This window comes from Puma concolor, chromosome E4, assembly GCF_028749965.1.
Source record: "Puma concolor isolate L17-30 chromosome E4, mPumCon1.1.hap2, whole genome shotgun sequence".
Lineage (NCBI taxonomy): Eukaryota > Metazoa > Chordata > Mammalia > Carnivora > Felidae > Puma > Puma concolor.
In genome coordinates, this window is record NC_141683.1 from 17,646,848 (window position 1) to 17,667,869 (window position 21,022).

Genomic DNA, 21,022 nt, shown 5'->3' on the forward strand with positions numbered 1-21,022 from the left:
AGAAATGTTTATTTACTTATCTGTGCCAACATTTATTAATGACAAATTTCTCTCAGAGAAACTATCTATCTCAATGTTTTGAAAATTTACATTTTTTCCTAATACTAGTAAGATTTAACATACTGCCACTCATGTTTTTTTCTTTCTCTGTGCATTAGTAGTTTTAGATCTTCAGGCCACATTTTCCTAGGATGTATGTTTTTCTCTTAGTGACATACATTTCTTGCCCATCTTGGATATTGTTTTTTCGGAGCTATTCATTTCAAATATTTTCACTGAAATACTGTTCTATCTTTACACCATCAACAGAAATTACCAATTTCAGGACAATCAAAGCTGTTAATTTTACCTTCTTCATTTATTCATCTTGTGTGCTTTTGCAGAAGTTGTTTTCTTTACTAAGTTGAGATCCTAAAGATATTCTGGAGTTTCTTCACTTTAGTTTTATTTTATTTTATTTTTAATTTTTTTAAGGTTTATTTTTTGAGAGAGAGGCAGAGCGTGAGCAGGGGAGGGGCAGAGAGAGGAGGAGTCACAGATTCAGAAGCAGGCTCCAGATTCTGAACTGGCAGCACAGAGCCTGATGAGGGCTCAAAGTCACTAACTGCAAGATCATGACCTGAGCTGAAGTCAGACTCTTAACTGACTGAGCCACCTAGATGCCCCTCGTCACTTTAGTTTTAAAGTTTAAGTTTATCTAGAATTGAATTTTGTGTTTAAAGTAAGAACCTTATTTCACTTTCATATAATAGTGTGGTTCCTGTCCTTATGGATGCTTAGGCAGTTGTTCCAGAAAAATTATTTTAAAGATTTACAATATTATCATTGTAATATACAAATGTTCACTATGTCTGTCCATCTCTTTATAGAGTTTTTACAGTGCTCCATATTTTATTTTATTTTATTTTTTTAGTTTTATTTTATATTTTAGAGAGATTGAGTGAGTGGGAGAGAGGGGCACAGGGAGGAAGAAAATCTTAAACAGACTCCACCCAGCTTCACCCTGGGATCATTCATGACCTAAACCAAAATCAGGAGTCAAATGCTCAACCAACTGAGCCACCCACATACCCCAGTACTCCATATTTTAACTGGTAAATCTACAAGACAGCACCACAGTATTGCATACAGTAGTTTTGTATTAAATAATGACATCTAATAAGGTTAAGCCATCCCAACATATTATTTTTCTTTTTTCTTTCTTTTTTTTTTTTTAATGTTTAATCATTCTTAGAGAGAGACAGAGTATGAACAAGGGAGGGGAGAGGCAGAGAGAGAGAGGGAGACATAGAATCCTAAGCAGGCTTCAGGCTCTGAACTGTCAGCACAGAGCCCAACGCGGGGCCCAAACTCACGAGCAGTGAGATCATGAACTGAGCCGAAGTCAGATACTCAACTGACTGAGCCATCCAGGCGCTCCAACATTTTCTTTTTCAATCTACTTTTAGATATTGACTTTTTCCTTTAAATTTTATACTTATTTTCTGGAAAAGTCTTGCAAAAGTATTTGTAATTGATCTATAGAATTATTTGGTGGGAAATAACATATTTACAATATTGACTTATCCCTGACAAAACATTTGGCTAACTTTGGTTGATTGTATCCTGGAAGTCAGAGCACATACCTACCACACAGTAAGGTTAGTGAAGATGTTAGGTTAAATTAAGAAAACTTGTATGTTTTTCCTGATTTTCTCCCTTTAAACAAAACATTGCAAAAGAAAATTAAACAGACTAGACATATGCTGGTTGCAAGTTGTAATACATGGAGCAAACGCTGTGCTATAGCCCTCGAGGCTTATAGTCCACTTTGATGGAGAATGTGGAGGCACAAAGTTTAGGAACTGTGACCCTGAAGTGTTGGTCTTAGGAAAAGATAAATATTTGACCGAGACTTCTTCTAGGACACATCTTCTGTTACGAGTTTCTGCCTGTGATGGGAGCCAGCATAGAGTAAGCCAGCATATAGAAGGGTACAAGGTCCCATCCAAGCTGCTTGTTTTATAAAACACAACTGAGTTGAGGGATGAGCACAAAACACAGACTGCTATATATAAGATAAAAAAAAAAAAAAAAAACCCTTAGGCTTAACAACAAGATCTGTAGTTGTAGACAGCATGTATAGTTGCTTGTACATTGAGTGACCAGAAACAAATAAACAAATATTTTATTTTTACTTTTATTTTTTTTAGGAATTGTCTTATCAAGAATTGTATTGTCAAAACACCAAAAGTAAAGCCTGGCCTGCAAAACTTAAAATTGTTCAGCCATTAGAGCACAAGTAGGAAGTAGGCCAAAAATGTTGTGCATCACCCAACTGACAGCTTATCTGAGGATTCACATCTTTCAGTAACTCCGGAAAATTCTTGGGTGTTATCTTTGAAATATTGTTTCTCTTCCAAATATCTTATTTCCTTTTCTAGGGATGATGATTAGCTAATTTTACCTCTTCTCATTCTGTCTTCCGTGTCCTGTAATATCCCTTTCTATATTTAAATCTCTCTGTGCCTCATTTTAGTTAGTCATATCAAATTAACTTACAGCTAATTGTATGTGTTTAATCTGGTAGGAGTTTTTTTTTTAGAAATAATTTTTTTTCATATGTGAGTGTGTCTGTGTAAAATACTATTTACATTCCGTTACGTAATTCCAAATTTCCATTATATAATCTTTTGTTCCTTGCTCATTTTTTTGTGATTCTTTCTTTTATTTCATTTGTATTTCCTACCTAATAATTTTATAATTCTTACCTAAAAATTTCAGTATCTTAAATACTTTGAAATTGTACCTAAGACTTGCTTTTTTTCACCTTAATTTTTAGAAAACAGTAATGAAATGGTTATTTGCTTTTAAAGCTATTCTTCCATTTGCTTTTGCTTACTGCCTTAGTGTTCCTGTTCTTACTTTGGTGTACTGCTTTTCATTGTATTTTTTTAACCAAATATACTTCTATTTTGGAGGTCAGCTAGAGAAGTTCATGATATATTAAGCTCTGTTACAATTTATGTTGCGTATACTTCATTTTATTGGGATGACTCTTTAGAATACCCAGTTCACCTTACTGCCACACATAGTGTATTGTTTTCTGCCTAGTCATATTATAAACACATAAATCCATTTCATCTAAATTATTACATGTAATTAACTTTAAAATTAAGTTGGCAAGCAACATCTACTGCATGCCATGAACTCTGTTCAATACTTTCCCAGTATTCTTAATGATTAAAGATCTCATGGGGTAGCAAATACGAATTCAGTTAGTAAAGTACAATGTGAAGTAACAAGATGAATACCATGCAATGTTAAAATTGTGATGGCTATAATATTTTCTGTTGCTTGCAACCAAAACCTCTGATCAACATGTGAGGTTTAAAGAAGGCGTGGTGGAAATACAGGTTAAGAATTTTATATCCACCTGTAGGAATCATGGAAGGCTTCACAAGAGCAGTGCAGATTGAAGAAAAGTCAAGAAAATAAGTATAATTTAAAGTCATGCCTGGTCAAGTGGGCATATAGGTTTCAGAGAAGAGATGAATCATATATTGAAACATTTCTATTATGTCATCATTGGGGATTTGGTAAAGAATTTGGGTTTCCAGTAAATGGCATTAGTGCTATATGATAATAGGAAGCAAAAGGAGAGTTAAAGAGGGCAATAAAGAGTGATTTGAGATAACCTCAAAAGCAGATGATGATTTTGCAAGTAGAGGAATTGGGATGAAGATGAGGGAACAGATATTAATAATTTATAAACTACTGAAAATGTATGACATCTAGGATGGTTTCTGCTTTGGGCAAATGAGTAAAGGAGACTGTCATTAATCAATATTAGAAATACAAGAGAAAGAGGAGATTCTTGAAGGTGTTTAATTTTGGATTGAGTTGGAAATGAGGTTGAGTGTTTAGTTAGGTATATAGAAATACAATTTAGCATTTACTGAGATAAAATGAGATATGAATTATTGACTTTAAGTTTTTTCATGGACTTTATTTGGAGAGTGTATAAAATACTAAGAAGGAATGAGGCAGAGTCTTGAGCAAGCCAGTACTTACAGGATAGACAGACAGTAGAAGAGTTGCCTACAGAGGAAATTGCAATGATAAGACTTTTTTTCCTATGCTTAGTTTATTCATTATTTTGTATTTGTATAATCTTAAAATGACTTGACTAATTTTAGATAAATGTAGCCAAAATATGAATCTTTTCTCCAGTTGCCAAATTGTTGACATACTTCTATAGAATTGGTATGTTGAAGATATTTGATCATACTATTTTAAGAAGTTATTTTATCATACTGAAAAATTAGCCAAGTAGTCTTTCTAACATTAAAGCAACACTTATACTGTGCCTCTGGATTTTGTAGATGTAAGAATTTCTTAGTGTTCTCAGTTTTGTCTGTCATCCTGCTTATCATTACTACCTGCTCATCATAAGGGTGCTCATATTGTAATGTCTTATATTGGTGAATATTATTATGTTTGCAATGCTTGTATTTGAAAAAAAAAAATCCTGTTGTATTTTCTTTTTCTCTTCTTTTTATAACATGATTTAAACATAGTAATTTTCTTTGTTCCCCAATTCTAGAATCACGTAATTTGTTGTCTCTTAGCAACAGACGAGAGAGGCTACCAGATGCATGTATTTTATGTGGCTTGATTTCTGAGGAGAAATACACATACTATATATCATTTAAGGAGTGCCTAAAAGCACTTTCTCTAGTCAACAGGACTGTTTCAAAGCCTACATAAAAAGGTTTAATGCATTTTGCTTAGCTTATTTTTTAAGAGATTCCAAAATATTTAATCATACTTGTTTTAAAAATGGGTTGAAGGTTGAAACCACTGTCCCCACCAAAATTTTAAAATAAATTCAGGGTAATAAAGAAGAATGATTAAGTGAGACTTAATTTAACTAGCGTGCTGGCTGAATGCCAAATTTAAGACAAACGTGAATAAAGTACCTTTAAAAGGAACAGTCCTTGATCAATAAGTTCACCTCTAGGAATCTATGAGTATATTTGCAAATCCAATGACTTTCCTGATCTATTTTGGGCAAAGGTAAACTTTAATTCACTCTAAGTTGAAAATTTACTAATTAGAATATCCAAAGGTAAAACATAAACTGTGACCATGATTTAGAAATAACAGCTATTTTCTCCCCAAGATCAGGACTGCTTTAGTTCAGAAAATGTAATGAGAAAAGAACAGGGACTACGAGTTTGCTGGTTTTATTAGTTTCCTGTAGTCACTAACATAAATTGCCACACGTTTAATGACTTAAAACTACACAAATTTATTCTTTTGTAGTCTTGAGGACTGAGTCCTATAGGGTTAAAATCAAAGTATCTGCATAGCTGGTTCCTTCTGAAGGTTCCCAGGGGAGCCCTACAGATGCCTTGCAGTAGGCTGACTGCCTACAGGCTGACTGTACTCCTTGGCTTGGGTCCTTTCCTCTACCTTCAAACTTCCTCAGATCTCTGCATCTGTCATTACATTGCTTTCTTCCTGATTCTGACTCTTCCTGGCTCTCTCTTGTACGGGCCCTCACAATTACATTGGACCTATCCAGATAATCCAGAATGATCTCCCCTGTGTATATTCCTTTTTATATGTTTAATACCATGGAGTGGTCCTAGACTTGAGAAACTAGCTTTTCTAATCTTTGAAAAAAATGCATATGGCTATTTAGCACTACATTTTGAATTTTCACATATGTTTTATTTTGGGGCTTAATTTAAACTTTAACATTTGTTACATGTGAAAACCTGGAGAAAGAACATTTCAGATACAGAGAAGATCATGTTCAAAAACTCTGTGGCATTTATAAGTTTGAAAGTTTTGAGGAAGATAAAAGAATTTGGGATGGCTAGAATTAGTGTTGCTAGATAAAATACAGGGCACTCAGTTGAAACTGATTTTTAAATGAAAAGATAAATACCTCTCTCTCTCTCTCTCTCTCTCTCTCTCTCTCTCTCTCTCTCTCTGCCTTTTCCCTAGAACTATATCCCAACTAATAATGTATGGCACATGCTTATACTTAGAAAAGAGTTTTTTTTTTAAATCTAAAATTTAAATTTAACTTCATGTTTTCTTTCTTTCTTAAGTGTTTTTTGTTTTGTTTTGTTTAGTTAAATCTGGCAACCTTGGACTAGCTCACGAGGAATTAAGGTGTTTGTACTTGATGAATTTAGAGAAGTCAGAGTTGTATCATGTAGCAACTGTGAGGCCAACTTAAAATGTTTGCATATTTTCTACATGCAGTGCAAAGTCTTTGGAGTGTTTTAAGCATTTGAATGATTTATATAATCTTATTTTTATTCCCAGATAATTACTCTGGTGTCATTATGGAAGACAGATGATGAAAGGACATGCGTGAAAGCAAGGAGGTAGTATGAATAGCTGTTAGACCATTCTTGGTGAGAGATAATGGTAACTTGAATTTGGGACATAATGAAAGTAGAGGAAAGTGTCATTCACTTGGGGTACATGTGCTTCAACTCAGTTGGGAGCATAGTCATTGTGGATGGAAAGATAACTTAATGAGATAGATTCAAACAGGATAGATTGGAAAAAGCTTCCCAAACCTCCAACCCATGTATGTTATGTGGTAGACAGGAACTTCTATTAAAAGTGACCGTGGGGAAGTGATTAAATTTCTCTCTAATAAGGAATAACAATATGAAAGAAATAAACTTTCTGTGTCTGTATCATTTCTTGATATATAAAGGAATTACAAGATTGTTAACATGCTTCTTCAGGAAAGTTCTGTTTTTCCACCTATTATAAAGGTGACTGAATATTCATTGCATTTTACTAGTTCATACACAGATCTCTAGAAATCAACTATTTAAACTTTAGCACCTTTTTAGAATAGAAATTCAATGTTTGCCTCCTTTTTATTAGACTTTCTTTCATTAGGTAGATTTTATCAGCAAATTCTATCAGTCATTGTATTCTTTCTCCAGTTATTTTTCCCTCTACATTAGTTGAACATAAAGCTGTACATGTGAATTTAACAAAACTTAATGTTCAGTAAATAATTACATTTAATAAATAGCATAATGTATTATTGACTATGATAAATTTTGAAAAAAAATCAGTAGGACACAAACTGAACATACAAGGTAGTTACATTGCCACTCTATGAAAGAGTATGAATTATTTTTAAAAATCGTATGTATTATTCACTATATAATTAATGTCATTTTGAAAAAGAGGCACAAAAATCAGGTAATGGGATAATTTGGCATATGCCACAAAACAAATGAAGAATTAAAAAAACCATAATATTTAGGATATTTGTCTTTTCCCTCAAAATTTTAATTCAAAATTTTGCCTTTATTTCCTCAAGGAATTGAGGTTACCTAGAGCTAGTAAATACATTAATATGTTGTTTGTTATTAAATAATTATTTAACAAAAACATGTATTTCAAATATATGGAATTATTTCATTTGGGAGTGATTTTCAATGGGACTTACCTGGTTAACATGAGTATGTTTAAAGCCCATGATTGTTTTCCAGAATTGTGACATTTTAAACTACTCCCAGCAATGTGTCAAGGTATCTATTCCATTGGCATTATCTTTTTTCAATTAAACCACGTTACCAGAAAATATTTGTGGATTCAACAATAAAGTAATAGATCAGTAGTTTTTTGTAATGCATCCCTTTGAGAATATCTGAAATATTTTTGAGAATGATAATTCCTGATGTTTAATTAGAAATTTACTTAAAAATGCATTCTTGTCCTTAGTTGTCCTCAGTCTATAATATTGTGAGGAGAAATCTTATTATCATCACTTATGAATTCTATGAGTTCTTAATTTAGAAAATTACATATATTCTACATAAAAAATTATCATAAAGCATTTGTTGAGAATATTTTATTGAGTTTCCTATTTGTCCTTCAATAAACTTTTAAACTGTTTGTTTTTTTAAGCTTTGAGAGCAAGGGAGAGAGCAAGCATACACACATGTACGCAAGTCGGGGAGGGGCAGAGTGAGAGGGGGAGAGAAAGAGAATCCCAAACTGGTTCCATGCTGTCATTGCAGAGCCTGGTGGGGGTCTAACTCAGGAACCAAAAGATCATGACTTGAGCGGAAGTTGAAGGCTTAACTGACTGAGCCACCCATGTGCTTCTGTCCTTCAATTTTGTTTTGAACAAAAATACTTTTAGTTGGCTTGTCTTGACCTATACATTTCTATTGTATGTGGTCAAATTGTTTGGTCTTCTTTTCATCAAAGCACCCATAATTTATGGTTTAAAAATATTTATCTAATTGAAAATTACATTAAAAAAAACCTTTCCTAATGACTTGATTTTTAATATTAACTCAATTCATAAGACTTTTGAGATTCACATGTCCTTTTACATAAAACATTTATATGTAATTTTATCTTTAAATAACTTATATAACCACATATGCTGTGTTCAGACTATTAAAACTATATTTTATTGCTAATAATGGGGTTTTGTTACAGTTATTTTAATATAAAGAACAGATTAAAAATACATCAGTTTCCCTTATATAATGCTTGCTTGCTTACATCTCATTAATGTCACCTCTTCAATTAACAGATTATTATTTTTTTAATGTTTATTTCTGAGACAGAGAGAGACAGAGCATGAGTGGGGGAGGGGCAGAGAGAGAGGGAGACACAGAATCTGAAGCAGGTTCCAGGCTCTGAGCTGTCAGCACATAGCCCGATGTGGGGCTTGAACTCACAAACCGTGAGATCATGACCTGAGCCAAAGTTGGTTGCTCTACCGACTGAGCCACCCAGGCGCCCCAATTAACAGATTATTAAAATCTGTTGTCCGAAATTTAGAGAAAGTGTAGCATCCTAATTTTTTGTTTTGTTTTGTATGTAATGTAACACAGAATTTTCCTGGGATTTAATCTAATCATTCAGCTAAGAAAGGTTTGTGCTGCCACATACATCAAATTTCCTTTGGGTCTTCATGAAGTTTTAACTGTCTCTGTGACAAAAAGTCTGCTTTCTTTCTTATCTGATCCTGTTTTTACATCTGTCAGTTACATAAATTTCCAAATTAGTTTTGCTTGAAACTACGGTCTGTACAATGTTTGATGCATTTGCTGAGAATCTACTTTTTGTCCTCTTCAGACTGTATCTAAGTCTCCACAACAGGGTAAGTCTAATTATTCTTACTTTACAGATAACAAAACTGAGACTTAGAAAGATTGAGAAATTTAGCTAATAAATACTAGTTCTTGAATCTCTATTCATACCTCTATGGCATATAAATTTGACTCCCTGCTCACTAGATCCTGTGGATTTCATTATATCAAGTGCAGTTAGTATAAAAAGAGCCATCAAACTGCTATCAAAACTATCAGCTATAGAATAAATTGCTTTCCATGCTTACCAAACGTTAAGATTTTCAAATGTCCTAACATTATGATTTGAAAATGTTCCTTCAGCCTCCTTAGATTTATTTATAATAAATCATATTATTATAAAAGAATTTCTCTGTGTTAAAGATTCAGCTGACGTTATAGAGTGTTGATTTAGCCTTCTGAGATTTGTTAATGACATATCAACCAACAATTCCCACATGCCCAGCAATACTATCAATAAACAGAATGATTTATTAAGAACTAAGAATTCAACAGAAAATAAAGATCAATGCTGTCTCTTTATGGAATCAACATTTATTTTATGTTATTGGTTAAAATAAAGTACTAAGACATGCCAATCGATTTGGATACATATTACTTAAGTCTACTCTATGTAATTAATATCATTGATTTCTTGAGCATAAAATATATTGCTCAAATAAAAGTGTGCCTTTTTAAGGAAATATCAAAAGTGCAGATAAAAAATAAGGAGACTTTAAAAGTCTACTGATAACAGATAGGCATGTAGAGTTAATGGACTGTGGTCCCTATAATCCATCAGTTGTCAAATTGTTGCTATCTAGTGATAAAATCAATGCAAGTGCTTTCAAATACACAGCACTGCTTCATTGAGAACTCTAACCTCAATATGTCATCACACAGGTATTTAAACATCAGGAATGATGTAGAAAAGCTTCAAATGGTTTTGAACTTGTAAAGCCTGACAAAAGGTTTATATATTTTACAGATTTGTTTTCTTCTAGCTCAGTACACAATTTCAGAATATATCAATCCATCAACCATTCTTCTTCAAACGGTTGTGAATAAATTGTAGCCAGGAATTTTACTACATCTTACATTGACTAGTTAAATGAATGCCCTGACTTATAAGAAGATAGGGAAAATGTATAACTCCTAGAGTATAGAGATAAGCTTCCTATCCAGTATCTATTGTTAAGATATATGATTTTGTGTTTTAAAATTAAAGTCATCTTAAAACATTTCCCTTTAAATAATGTGATTTTCTGCATCAACACTCCCCAAAAGCAGTGATCTAAAAGTTATAGATGGGCTTAGAATGAATTTAAATTGAAATCCGATTTATATAGTGTGGAGAAATTTTAGTTCTAAAATAATCTATTTTGGTCCAGTGTGCTAGAAATAAGGATTTGTTGTATAAACCTCACACATGATTTTTAGTATAGCAAATCTAACTGCTTTTGGAGAAATTGTTGGTCCTCTCGTCATTAAAATGGAAGGAGATTGATTTATTTCTATTCCCCTGGGGTTAAGATATTATTCCATCAGGATTCATGGCTAGAACTAGAGAATTCTTTTGTAAAGTTAATTAAAAGTTGATTCAAAATCAAAGGAATGTAGATGCACAGAATATACTGAGTAACATAACCCATGATTAAGAAAATGGCATCAGTTATTTTTCAGAATTTTGTAATTTTTTATGTGCTTTCACATGTTCTCTTAATCCTCTCAGCAATATTAATGTATGCATAATTGGTGAGTTTGGGAGCACTATAAAAAGCTATACTTGGCAAATTCAGTCAGTTTTCCTATTTACACAACTTAATCTCTTGAACACATTTTATTTAATTCTTACAGTTAAATAAACTGAATGAACATATAGTATTATTGCTATTTCATAGGGAAAACAGGACTGAGTAGAACATTGGTTGGGCCAAATGAACACAACTAGATACTAAGCAAAAGGATTACAGAGAGACCAATCTTGATTCTAAGTACTGTTTTAATTATTTTTTTATTTCATTGTCTACTAAGAAAATGCTAACTAGAAATTTCTGACTCAGAAGATACTTTGTGTCTATATGCATAATAAACAATACAGGTAGAATCATCTGCCCTTGAAGGCATATCACTGTATGCATGTACATAAGTTCCTGTAAGATGATGTAATTGGGTTGATGACTAGACAAGATGCTCACTTTAGACTATTGAAATTTGTAGAAGTATTCAGAAAGTAGAGTCAGGATTTAAAAAAAGAAAAATTTTTAAAAAATGGTAATACGCATTTTAGAAGTATCTTCAAAAGCTTTATGTTTAGAACATATTTATTATAAAAATAAGAGATGTCAGACTGCTTTTTAATTAATTTATTTATTTTTAAGTTTTTAGTTAAATTCCAGTTAGTTAACATACAGGATAATGTTAATTTCAGGTGTATAATGTAGTGATTCAACACTTTCATCGGCCAATGGACATTTGGGCTCTTTCCATCATTTGGCTATTGTAAATAATGCTGCTAAAACATCGGGTTGCATGTATCCCTTTGAATTACTATTTTTGTATCCTTTGGGTAAATATCTAGTGGTGCAATTGCTGGTTCAAAGAGTAGTTCTAATTTAACTTTCTGAGGAATCTCTGTACTGTTTTCCAGAGTGGCTGTGCCAGTTTGAATTCCCAACAATAGTGCAAGAGTGTTTCTCTTTCTCTGCATCCTTGCCAACACCTGTTGTTTCTTGTTTTGTTGATTTTAACCATTCTGACAGGTGTGAAGTGATATTTTACTGTAGTTTTGATTTGTATTTCCCTGATGATGAGTGATGTTGAGCATCTTTACATGTATCTGTTAGCCATCTGTGTGTCTTCTTTGGACAAATATCTGTGTCTTCTGCCAATTTTTTAATTGGATTATTTATTTTTTTGGTATTGAGTTTGATATGTTCTTTATGTATTTTGGATGTTACCCCTTTATCTTATATGTCATTTGCAAATATTTTCTCCCATTCTGTAGGTTGACTTTTAGGTTTGTGGATTATTTCCTTCACTGTGCAGAAACTTTTTTATTTTGATAAAGCCCCAATAGTTTATTTTTTCTTTTGTTTCCCTTACCTCAGGAGATGTGTCTAGTAAGTTGGTATGGCCTATGTCAAAGAGGTTACTGCCTGTGTTCTCCTCTATGATTTTTATGGTTTCAGTTCTCAGATTTAGGTCTTAATCCATATTGAATTTATTTTTGGGTTTGGTGTAAAAACATGGTTCAGTTTTATGCTTTAACATGTTGCTGTCCAGTTCTCCCAACACCATTGGTTGAAGAAACTCTTTTTTTCATTGGATAATCTTTACTGCTTTATCAAAGATTAATTGACCACATAATTGTAGGTTCATTTCTGGGTTTTCTATTCTGTTCTAGTGATCTATGTCTCTGTTTTTGTGCCAGTACCATGCTGTCTTTTTCTTTTTTTCTTTTTTTTTTTTTTTTTTAATTTTAAACAGAGAGCAAGAGAGAGCGAATTAGTGGGGGAGAGAGGCAAGGGAGAGAGAAAGCGAATCTCAAGCAGGTTTCATGCTCAGTACAGAGCCCCATGCGGGGCTCAATCCCACAACCCTTGCATCATGACCTGAGCCATAATCAAGAGTCAGACAATCCGACTGAGCCACCCAGGTACCCCAGTACCATACTGTCTTGTTCACAACAGCTTTGTAATACAACTTGAAGTCCAGAATTGTGATGCCTCCAGCTTTGATTTTCCATTTCAAGATTGCTTTGGCTATTTGGAGTCTTTTGTGGCTCCATATGTATTTTGGGATTGTTTCTTCTAGCTCTGTGAAAAATGCTGTTGATGTTTTGATAATGATTACATTGAATGTGTAGATTGCTTTGGGTAGTATAGACATTTTAACAGTATCTTTTATTGTCACCCATGAGCATGGAATATTTTTTCCATTTCTTTACATCATCTTCAATTTCTTTCATCTGTCTTTTTTAATTTTCAGAGAGATCTTTCACCTCTTTGGTTAGGTTTGTTCTTAGGTATCTCTCTCTGTCTCTCTCTCTCTCATTTTAAAGTAAGTTTTGCTCCCAGCATGGAGCCCAGTGATGCAGGGCTTGAACTCACAACCCTGAGATCAAGAGCTTGGCTGAGATCAAGAGTCAGACACTTAACCAACCGAGCCCCCAAAGCCCCTGTTGTTTTTGATGCAATTGTAAATGGGATTGATTAATTTCTTGTTATGCTGCTTCATTATTAGTATATAGAATGCAATAGATTTCTGTATGTTGATTTTGTATCCTGTGGATTTACTGAATTTGTGTATCACTTATAGCAAACTTTTGTTGGAGTCCTTTGGGTTTTCTACATAGACTGTCATGTCATTTTCTTTTCTCTTTTTTCTTTCTTTTTTTTTGCATTTTATTTTATTTTATTTTATTTTATTTTATTTTATTTTAATATGAAATTTATTGGCAAATTAGTTTCCATACAACACCTAGTGCTCCTCCCAACAGGTGCCCTCCTCAATGCCCATCACCCACTTTCCCCTCCCTCCCACTCCCCATCAACCCTCAGTTTATTCTCAGTTTTTAAGAGTCTCTTATGGTTTGCCTCCTTCCCTCTCTGTAACTTTTTTCCCCCCTTCCACTCCCCCATGGTCTTCTGTTAAGTTTCTCAGTGAAACTTAGTGAAGAGTGAAACATAGAGTGAAAACATATGGTATCTTTCTCTGTATGACTTATTTCACTTAGCATAACACTCTCCAGTTCCATCCACATTGCTGTAGAAGGCCATATTTCATTCTTTCTCATTGCCAAGTAGTATTTCATTGTATATATCAACCACAACTTCTTTATCCTTTCATCAGTTGATGGACATTTAGGCTCTTTCCATAATTTGGCTATTGTTGAAAGTGCTGCTATAAACATTGGGGTACAAGTGCCCCTATGCATCAGCACTCCTGTATCCTTTGGGTAAATCCCTAGCAGTACTGGGTCATAGGGTCAGGAAGAGGACAAGGATGTCCACTCTAACCACTGTTATTTAACACAGTACTGGAAATTTCTAGCCACAGCAATTAGACAACAAAAAGAAATAAACATTGGGGTACATTGCTGCTATAAACATTGGGGTACAAGTGCCCCTATGCATCAGCACTCCTGTATCCTTTGGGTAAATCCCTAGCAGTTGCTGGGTTATAGGGTCAGGAAGAGGACAAGGATGTCCACTCTAACCACTGTTATTTAACACAGTACTGGAAATTTCTAGCCACAGCAATTAGACAACAAAAAGAAATAAAAGCATCCAAATTGGCAAGGAAGAAATTAAACTCTAACTATTTGAAAATGACAGGCCAACTAATCTTTGTCTTTTTTGACAGCCATCAGACTTTGTTGTCTGATTGTTGTGGCTAGAAATTTCCAGTACTGTGTTAAATAACAGTGGTTAGAGTGGACATCCTTGTCCTCTTCCTAAAAAACTCTTCAGTTTTTCCCCATTGAGGATGATATTAGCTGTGGGTTTTTCGTATATGGACTTTATTATGTTGATATATGTTCCCTCTAAAAAAATGAAGCCGAAAGCCAGTAGAAGTAAGGAAATAAAAAAGATTTGAGCATAAATAAATGATACAGAAACTAAAACAACAACAACAAAAACAGTAGAACAAATAAGTGAAACCAGGAGCTTGTTCTTTGAAATAAAATTGGTAGACCTCTAGCCAGACTTACCAAAAAGAAAAGACAAAGGACCCAAATCAGTAGAATCAGAAATGAGAGAAGAGAAATAACAATACCACAGATACAAACAATAATAATAATATTTTGAAAAACTATATGCCAACAAAAAGGACAACCTAGTGTAAATGGATAAATTCCTAGAAACATATAAAGAACCAAAACTGAAACAGGAATAAATAGAAAACTTGAAAAGACTAATAATCAGCAAAGAAATTGAATCAGTAATCAAAAAAACTCCCAACAAGCAGAAGTCCGGGGCCAGATGGTTTCACAGGTGAATTCTACTAAACATTTAAAGAAGAGTTAATACCTATTCTTCTCAAACTATTCCAAAAAAATAAAAAAGAAAGGAAAACCTCCAGTTTATTCTATGAGATCAGCATTATGCCGATACCAAAACCGGGTAATGACTCCACTATGAGAGAGAACTACAGGTCAATATCACTGATAAACATGGATGCAAAAATACTCAATAAAATAATAGCAAACTGAATCCAACAATACATTAAAACAATTATTCACCATGATCAAGAGGGATTTATTCTTTGGTTGCAAAGATGGGTCATTATTCACAAATCAATCAACCTGGTACACCAAATTAATAAAAGAAAAGATGAGAACCATATGATCATTTTAATAGAGGCAGAAAAAGCATTTAACAAACTATAACATCCATTTTATAACATTCATGATAAGAACCCTCAACAAATACTCTTTTGGATGTTAAAAGGAAAATAATTTTGAATCTGTGAATCTCACTTTATTTTCACAGAACACTAATTATATTAAGATCACCTTCTCAGTAGTACTAGCATAATAACACTGTAAAGATATTGGAGAAAATATAACAAACTGAGAATTTTTTAGATGACATCTAATATACAAAGTCATTTCATACATATATAGAATAAAAACATAGGAAATAAAAATATATGTTTTCAGTATTTAGAAAGTTTATAATACTTTTTATCTTTATATGATGTATTTGTCTTTAAAAAGTTTGTTTCTCTAAAATTCAAATTTATATCAGAAAACGTTTGACACATTTTATAACTACTTCAAAATGTTATCAAAACATTGTTCTGATTGTTACTGTACTACCTTTTCCAATGTAACTAAAAATACCACAGTAATTAGCATTCTTCCTATTTCAAAAGTTTAAATAAAATGCCATCATGTAAGTTTGTTTTGGAATAAAATCTGCAGGTAAAATTTTAATAAACATTTTTGGATAAGTTATCTTGATTTATTTAATTTCAGATTTAGATTCTTCTTTAGTTTTCTGGCAATAATTATAAATGTGAGTGATATTATATTTAAAACTCATAAATTTTACAGTGACTCTTAAGACATCACCCCAGGGGCACCTGGGTGTCTCAGTTGGTTGATTGTCTGGCTCTTGATTTCTGCTCAGGTCATGAATTCACGGTCGTGAGATGAGCCTATATCAGACTCCATGCTTGGTGAGGAGCCTGGTTAAGTTTTTCTCTCTCAGGGCCCCTGAGTGGCTCAGTTGGTTATGTGTCCGACTTCGGTTCAGGTCATGATCTCACGGCTCCTGAGTTTGAACCCCACATCAGGCTCTGTGCTGACAACTCAGAGCCTGGAGCCTGCTTCAGATTCTGTGTCTCCCTCTTTCTCTGTCCCTCCCCGATTCATGCTCTGTCTCTCAAAAATAAATAAAATGATAAAAAATTTTTAAAAAATTCTCTCTCTCTCTGCCACTCTCCTGTGCTCCTACTCTCTCTCTCTCTCTCTCTCTCTCTCTGTCTCTCTCCCTCTCTCTCTCACACACACACACAAAGCTGAAAAAAAAAACAAAACAAACCAACTCTCTTGGATCCATCAGATGATCAAGGCCACAGGGCAAACCATTGCCCTGAGAAATCGGAAAGAAAGCCATCAGATGCAAAGCTTATAGTTTATCAGAAGCAGAAACAGCCACTTGAGTCAGCATTAGTAGTCATAAAGGACAGTTGACTGATTGCTAGAGGCTAGTGTTGACTATCTTGAGATATAAAAACTTCAGGAAAATCCGCCCCAAGGATCTCCTGCACTTTTGTAGTTTTCCCTCCAGGGGCCTTACCAGGTTCTCACCGTGAAGATCTGAGAAATATCCCTCCGCAACAGGGATAAGGGAAAGTATCATTTTTGAGTATGCTCAGAGAATTCTCTCTCTTTAATAAAGGCATGTCCATAATGGAAATTATTTTACCAGTGTGAAGTAAGGGAAATACCCATCCCCCGCCCTCCAGGCCCCAACCTTCCTGTGTCACCTAAGGTGGGGGAAAAAAAAATGAAAGAAAAGAAAAAAGAAAAGAAAAGAAAGAAAGAGAAAAAGAAAAAGGCTGAGTAGCACCTGTGAAGATCACAGTTCAGGGACATAGACATACCAGAAAATGACCCAATTTGATCTTACCACTAGAGAACATTTCTCTTGCCCCACATCTTTTTTTTTTTTTTAATTTTTTTCAACGTTTTTTATTTATTTTTGGGACAGAGAGAGACAGAGCATGAACGGGGGAGGGGCAGAGAGAGAGGGACACACAGAATCGGAAACAGGCTCCAGGCTCCGAGCCATCAGCCCAGAGCCCGACGCGGGGCTCGAACTCATGGACCGCGAGATCGTGACCTGGCTGAAGTCGGAAGCTTAACCGACTGCGCCACCCAGGCGCCCCTCTCTTGCCCCACATCTTACTGCCACGTCAACAGGCTTCTATATGCTACCTGGGAATTGAGGCTGAAAAGAATTGTAAGACTCAGACCCTATTCAAAAAGGAGTCTCAAGGAAAATCCAAGACAACAGAGGAGACAAAAGCTGCAAAAGGAATTTTAGTTTCTGACATCTGCAGCTAGAGCAGATTTAAACACAACATAAGTCCTAGCCAAGTAAACATAAAACTAAATACCAAGAGCCTTTAGTCTTTAAACATAAAACCAAACACCAAGACTTACCACCGTTCCTAAAGTTAATATGGTTGGTTTTCAAAATTCATCATAAGAATACAGCATATCATTAGGAGTTATGCCAAGTATGTGTGTGTGTGTGTGCGTGTTTGTTATTTACACCAGTAAATTAATAAATTGCGTTGTCTTGACTGGCTGCAGAGGGCTACTTGACAGGCTCTCCAGCCTGCACCTTACACACTCCACTGGCTCCAAAGCCCTCAGTCTCTGCTCATCTCACTGTAGGCCATGCCAACATGAGCAGCAAAGAAGGATCAGGAGGTTCAGGAAAGGGAAGCATAACAGTTCCCCACATAACCAGAGAAGAGAAGGGAAGGATGTTCATTCACCTGCACCTATGATATTGGCCTTCAAATCATTTCAGCAGAAACTTGATGCAAAACATGACAAATGGGAGAGACTTGTGAAACTTTATGGAGATATAACTGTTAAACATAGAAGGACAATTTTTCATCTCCATTGGCTTACAAGTTCTCCTGATATGGAAGAAATATTGACTGACTCGGAAATTAAATTGGATGGTATTAGACAAAAGGTGTTACAAGTAGCTCAAGAGCTCTCAGGAGAAGACATGCACCAATTCCATAGAGCCGTTACTATAGGACTGAAGGAATATGTGGACATTATCTCTTTTCAACACCTCATTAGAACATGATCACTTACCAATATGGATGAAATTAAATAATTGATATTTACCACAGAATAATATGGAAAAGAAAATGAGACCCCCTCCTTTGATGCACAGGATAAGCTGTTTGGGACTTGGAAACTAAAAATCACCCCTGTTGATTACCTTCTGGGAGTGGCTCATTTAACTGGAGAGTTGATGCAGATGTGTATTAACAGATGGGGAAAGGGGGACATTGACACCCCCTTTTGAGGTGAGCCAGTTTTTACATCAGGTTTATGATGGGTTTTTATTCACTGGCAATATGGACCTTATGCAGTTTCTAAGAAGCTGTATACCTTAAACAAAGTTGGGCCAAAGTGGATAATACTTGGTTATGCCTTAAAGTCAGAGGTTCAGAAATTCCAGAACATATGCTGGCAGATGTCTTTTCAGTTAAAACAGAAATGATTGATCAAGATAAGGGCATTTCTTAGAATACCGTACTTCAGTTGTTATTCTCTTGAGAGATCAGTTTGCAAGACTATTATTTAGTATTTCACTTGAGTTTATTGTGGTTTTTATATAGAAATGTTTTCAGTTGTACTTGTTTTAAAATGTATATAAGCAGTACATAAAATTATCAAAACAAATAATTTCTTATGTCTTATAAAAGTTTGCATGCAAATGTTTGCACCTATGCCTATCTGAATTTTTGGTGGCTACACTTCGTTGTTTATCTTAGGAATGTGAACATGCTTCAGAGAGCACTTTCTGCTATACCTATTTTAATTCATATTGTGTGAATTTTGGAGTGTTAATATTTAGTGGAAGTCATTTATGATTTAACTTAGTGATTTTGTTATATATAGAAATAAGATTTCTTACTTATACATCTGGACTTGACTTTCCTGTTTAAATTTCTTGGTAATATTTTGCCAAGTCTCCAAAATAGGTTTATTCCACAGAACAATAATTAAAAAATATATATATCAGGTTATCAGTGTACTTAATTTTCTGAGGTATTATAGTGAGAATTCATATTATATTCTTGCCAGTGTTCAGGCAATTTTGAATCCATTTGAAACAACCTTCCAGAAAAATCGACAGATACCCTGATTTTAGTTTTTACATTTAATTTTTATCCTTTGTCACAGAAAGTCTGATAGCGAATTGGAGCTAATATTTTCACTGGTATTTAAGTTTAATTATGTACTTGTACATACATCTGAGAAAGCTTTTAGTAACGGTTATTAGCAGTTCTTTTGTTGTCATTATATTACATTTGGCATGTTTCTTGTAAATGCATTTATGACAAATTACATTTGAATAATCATAATGAAGTTTGAAATTTTCCAAATACTAAGTTAATTCAAACCTTTATAGTTGTCAGATTGTGTTATTTGATAGTAAAAAAGTTGCCACAGAAAATTTATCATGTACATCTCAGCAAAAAGACAATTGTCAACAGAGTTGGGAATAACAATGATAGACTCTAGTAATGTTTAGAATTGGAGTTTGCTTATGAAATTCGTTATAGATTCTTCCCTGTGATATGAAATGGACTTGAGCATAATGCTATTGGCTGACAACCAGACATTTCCTTTTGGTTTTGTGAATTTTGGGAATCTATATACTGGATTTTATTTTTGGAAAGATTAGCTGCTCTGTTTGCAAGAACCAGATCCTTTGAAAGTGAAATTTTCAAAAAAAAAAAAAAAAGTCATATAAAGGAAAATAAAATATACACATGCATAATAAATTAGGCTGGTTGGTTAAATTTGGAGGTGAGCCTTTTGGGAAATCATGAGGGTGGAGATTTCATGAATGAGATTAGTGTCCTCTAAAAGTGATTCCAGAGAGCTCCTTTGTCTCTTCTGCTAGGTGAGGATACAGCAAGAATGCAGCCTTTTATGAATCAGGATATGGCCCTCACCATACACTGAGTATATGGGCAACTTGGATTTTGACTTCCATTTTCTAGAAATTTAAGATATATATATTTTTTTAAAACATATAATCTATGGAATTTTGTTACAGCAACCCAAATGGACTAAAACAGAAATTAGTTCTAAGAAGTGAGGTGCTTCTGTAACCAATACTTAAAAATCTGAAAGCAGCTTTGATCCTGGAGAATGAGTAGAGCCTGGAAGAGTGTTGAAGTGATGATAAAAAATGCCTGTAGTGCCATGGGCATACCTTCGAAGGTGATTCTCTTACAGCTCAGAAAGAAAAGAGCAATAGATAAAGCATTAAACATGAACAATATTCATGTAATCCTGAACAGAATGTTGGTAAATTTAAGAGCAGTAAGGGCCATTCTGGTGAGGTCTGATAGAACTGAGGAACATGTTATTGGAAACAGAAGGTAAGGAAAACCTTGTTATAAAGCATCTGAAGCTTTAATTGTGTTTGTGTTCTATTGTTTTGTGGAAGGTAGAACTTGTGAGTAATGAAGTGGATAGTTATTTGAAGCTATTTTTAAGCAAAACGTTGAAGGTTCTGACTGCTTATAGTAAAGTATGTGAAGGGAGAAATGACTTAAAGATGGAATTAAGAAAAAAAGGAAGTAGTACTTAAAACTTAGGAAAGTTCTCAGCC

At 34.1% G+C, this 21,022-nt stretch overlaps 1 pseudogene; it reads left to right on the top strand.

Moving 5' to 3' along the window:
• The first annotated feature begins 18,050 nt into the window (after positions 1-18,050).
• LOC112864841 (translin-associated protein X pseudogene) lies at positions 18,051-18,918 on the top strand (annotated as a pseudogene).
• The last annotated feature ends 2,104 nt before the right edge of the window (positions 18,919-21,022 follow it).